Raw genomic sequence first — 5,000 nt, forward strand, 5'->3', positions numbered from 1 at the left:
ATGACGAGATACACGCTATGCAACTGACGGTTCGCCATTCGGAGTTCGTACGAAGAAGTTATGCCCAATTATGACTCCTCGTGCATAGGTGATGTTCCCTCCTGGCAGAAGGCTAAATGCATAAAATGCTATATAAGGGGGTGACATGGTGTCATGCTCTCCACCACCCCTGGTGCTTACACCCTTGTGGCACTAAGCGAGCATCCTTATGACATTGGAGGTTGTCATAAGGGCGGGCATGAGATTGTTGAAGGATAATCTATGTCTCCGAGGGAAAGGACTTCCCGAGGACAGTACGAACACGCGGGGCCGTTCGTATTGCGCATCGTTGGAAAGAGTGAGGTCAACGTATGGCATTCGCTATGCCGTCGGCTAGCGAGGCATTTGACGAGACTCGATGGACTTGGCTTGGGTTCGGCCTTGTCCAAGATGGAAGGAAGATATTCGGATGCCGGTACGCATGGGTTGCGACCCCATGCAAAGCATAGATGGTTATGTGGGACATTCAGAATACATATGTCGCCAAGGCTTGGGCGACATGCGAGCGTGACAGCTTGCGTGGATAGCTTGAGGATGTGGGCTATCGTGGTTGCTAACGGATGACCGACAGAAGTGTGGGTAAACCGATGGTGTGTTGGATCGCCATGTCTCGACTTGGACATGAGCGAGCCACGAGTTTGGCATGCGACGTGGTCGATGCAGTTGACGTGTCTTACGCAACGCTTGATGTATGGGCGTCGAGGGTTCGTTGCCGGATGCGGGGTGATTGTGTTGTCACAAGGAAGTGTGACTCGTTGTCTAGCTATGGGGCTTGGCGCCTATGGGAGACGACACATGATGGTGAACCTCTCGCGGAATTGTGAGAGTCATGAAGTGGGGAGAAGGCTGACTGGGATTCGAAGGGATCCTGGGCCGCACGGGAGCGTTTGTGCGAGCGAAATCTGTGATTTGCTTCCGCCGCGCCGCGTCGCACGCTCGTCCCGTGACAAGTGGTATCAGAGCCGATCGATTTAGATGGTGGCTTCTGCTCAAACGATTCGCACCTTGGGTACAAACAGTGAAGCTCTGATCCCGTGACAAGTGGTATCAGAGCCGATCGATTCTAAAGGTGGTTTCTGTGTGAGGGACTCGTACCTAGAAGAGATTGGTGATGGAGGAACTTTGATAGCAAGGTAGCATGTCATTGCCTGTGATGGGTAGTGGACTTGCGAAGTTGGAAGAAGACCCCAACGTCACTGTGGATGATTGTTGGAATCAGGTTGTGTGACGGTTGTTGGAAACCCGTCTTGGTGCTGGATCCTATGGAAGGGTGAAGGTATCCAAAAGTTTGTCTCGAAGTTGTGAGAAGACATCAAGCAGGATGACTCTAAGATGGGGGATGATGGTTGGTTTTGCTGCTCGGTTGCCTAGTTTTCTAATCCGTGCACCAAGCGCCCGGAAGTCGGGTAGGCAGGGGTTCTGGCTTGTGACGAAGTGATGTTGCTTGTTCAGTTCAGGATGTGGGGAGGATGGGAGCGCGAGTTTGGTGAGAGTGTCAAAGATTGGCTTATACTCGAACCATAGCATACCATTGAAGGTTGTGGTAAACCGAGTTGGTGACATGGGTTGGACGGATGGTGCAAGACCTTTGTTCAGGGAAGAGTTGTGGGAGCTGAAGACCGAAATGGTGCAGTCTTCGAAGGGAGTAAGTCGCTGACGGACTGGGCTCCATTGAGGGAGTGAGTCGCTGACGGGCTAGGCTTTAATGAAGGAGTCACTTAAGTGGTTGCTCTTGCAATTGTGGAGGACGTGTGGGTTACGCATAATGTTCGACACAAGGTTGCTAACTAACATTCGGAACGAGGGAAGTGTTCCAAAGGTGGATCCCAGAGTTTTTCTTGTGAGGATGGTGGCTAAGGACGTAGGATGTCCGCACTTAAGGGCATGCAAAGAGTTGGAGTAGCTTTGGGGAGGATGTCTTACTTGTTCCCTTGTGGATGCTGCGGAAGTAGTGCTGCCGAGTCCGAGTTTGGGCGTTGGTAGGTAGGTGGTTCTACTCGTAGTAGGGAGGATGTCTTACCACGGTGAATTGTGAATGCCTAAGTGTTATGGAGCTAAGCTTCGGAGGCACGTTGACGTGAGGATGCGTTGACGAGATAAGTGGGGGAGACCCACGAACGCCATTGAGGTATGGCAGCGCATATGCGCAAGGGAGTTGGTGACGATTGTTGGACAAGGAGGTGCGGGACCTTGTTCGGAGGAAAACTGGTAGGAGCTCAAGACCGAAATGGTGCAGTCTTCGAAAGGAGTAAGTCGCTGACGGACTAGGCTCTATTGAGGGAGTAAGTCGCTGACGGACTAGGCTTTAATGAAGGAGTCACTTAAGTGGTTGTTCCTACAATTGTTGAGAACAGATGGGTGGGGCACAAGGTTCGACATATGGTTGCTAACTGAGATTTGGAAGAGAGTGTTCTAGAGAGGTGGATCCGGAAGTCTCACTAAAGGCATGGGTTCCGAGGACATGGGGTATGTCCGCACTCGATGGCAGAGGGCCTAAGTGTTGCGGGGCTTTGCTGTGGTGGCACCTCGAGGTGGGGGTGTGCCAACGAGACAAGTAGGGGGAGAACCTCGAATGCCAGGAAGTGGCAGTACAGGAGCACAAACAAATGGAGGTGCCGTGGAGGACACACGGTTGGCTTACGAGTCACGCCCAGGTGGGGTGCATCTCCTTGAATGTGGAAAATGTGGAGGTACTTGACCAGCGGGCTATGTGGTTGTTCAGTGGTCGAGTGCGACAAGAGACGGAGGTCTCGGCCCAAAGAGGGAAAGACGTAGGACTTTGAAAGAGAAGTTCAAAAGGGTGAACACAGTGGTGCATTGTGGTCCATGGAGCGAAGAGAAGAGGATATTCCTATATGGTGTTGTTATGCGGCAGTGCAGTGGGCACGTCGACGAGGGCGTCGACACTATCAGTGGGGGAGAATGTCACGGATCGCACTTGAGCGTGTGCTTTCGTGACTCCGTTGGGACATCCATGCGCTTATGAGGTAGTCCAAGTGTGGAAGGGGCAAGGACTTAAGAGCTAGAATGGTTGGTGTTGGCCGGGTTGTGCGTGTGAGGGGTATTTTGGGTATTTCGGAAGGTTACGGGAGGAACCTGAAGAAACTCAGAACACGAAAGATGTTCGTAATGACGAGATACACGCTATGCAACTGACGGTTCGCCATTCGGAGTTCGTACGAAGAAGTTATGCCCAATTATGACTCCTCGTGCATAGGTGATGTTCCCTCCTGGCAGAAGGCTAAATGCATAAAATGCTATATAAGGGGGTGACATGGTGTCATGCTCTCCACCACCCCTGGTGCTTACACCCTTGTGGCACTAAGCGAGCATCCTTATGACATTGGAGGTTGTCATAAGGGCGGGCATGAGATTGTTGAAGGATAATCTATGTCTCCGAGGGAAAGGACTTCCCGAGGACAGTACGAACACGCGGGGCCGTTCGTATTGCGCATCGTTGGAAAGAGTGAGGTCAACGTATGGCATTCGCTATGCCGTCGGCTAGCGAGGCATTTGACGAGACTCGATGGACTTGGCTTGGGTTCGGCCTTGTCCAAGATGGAAGGAAGATATTCGGATGCCGGTACGCATGGGTTGCGACCCCATGCAAAGCATAGATGGTTATGTGGGACATTCAGAATACATATGTCGCCAAGGCTTGGGCGACATGCGAGCGTGACAGCTTGCGTGGATAGCTTGAGGATGTGGGCTATCGTGGTTGCTAACGGATGACCGACAGAAGTGTGGGTAAACCGATGGTGTGTTGGATCGCCATGTCTCGACTTGGACATGAGCGAGCCACGAGTTTGGCATGCGACGTGGTCGATGCAGTTGACGTGTCTTACGCAACGCTTGATGTATGGGCGTCGAGGGTTCGTTGCCGGATGCGGGGTGATTGTGTTGTCACAAGGAAGTGTGACTCGTTGTCTAGCTATGGGGCTTGGCGCCTATGGGAGACGACACATGATGGTGAACCTCTCGCGGAATTGTGAGAGTCATGAAGTGGGGAGAAGGCTGACTGGGATTCGAAGGGATCCTGGGCCGCACGGGAGCGTTTGTGCGAGCGAAATCTGTGATTTGCTTCCGCCGCGCCGCGTCGCACGCTCGTCCCGTGACACATGGCAGGACAAGTTTCGCTAGCCTCACTGTCGACAGATGCGCAAGCTGCACGCAAGCTCCGCGCACGCTGCGCACAGCCTGCGCGCATGTTGTGCGCATGCTGCGCGCAGGCTGCGCGCAGGCGCCGCGCATGCCATGGCAGGACAAGTTTCGCTAGCCTCACTGTCGACAGATGCGCAAGCTGCGCGCACAGGCTGCGCGCACGCCATGGCAGGACAACTTTCGCTAGCCTCACTGTCGACAGAATCAGCACGCTGCAAGCAAGCTGCGCGCGCGCATGGCAGGACAAGTTTCGAAAAATTCTGTCGACAGGCTGCCGGCATGGTGCGCGCACGCTGCCGGCATGCTGTGCGCACGCTGCCGACATGCTGTGCGCACGCTGCGCACAGGCTGCCGGCATGCTGCGCGCAGCCCATGGCAGGACAAGGTCCGAAAAAATCTGTCGACATTTTTACGCCGTGGTAGGCTTCCGCTTCGCGTCACTTTGTCGACATTCAAGCCTACCATTTGTATTGAATTTTTCAAACCTTGTCAAACCCCATTATTCAAATGTCGAAAAATTTTGTCGACATTTTTACGCCATGATAGGCTTCCGCTTCGCGTCACTTTGTCGGAATGCATCGCATGGCGAGGTAAGGCCACGGCATGCCAAGGCGAAGGCAACGCATGGCTTGAATGGCTTGGTCAAGGCCACATCATGGGCACGGCATGCCAAGGCAAGGCGAGGCAAGCCATCCTTAGCCTCGCCTACACTCACTTTCTCGGAATGCATTGGATGATGAGCAATTCCAAGGTAAGGCAACGCATGGCTTGAATGGCTTGGTGTAGGCCACAACTTGGGC

Source organism: Prunus avium, unplaced genomic scaffold (assembly GCF_965620075.1).
Source record: "Prunus avium unplaced genomic scaffold, drPruAviu1.hap1.1 HAP1_SCAFFOLD_40, whole genome shotgun sequence".
NCBI classification, from domain to species: Eukaryota; Viridiplantae; Streptophyta; class Magnoliopsida; order Rosales; family Rosaceae; genus Prunus; species Prunus avium.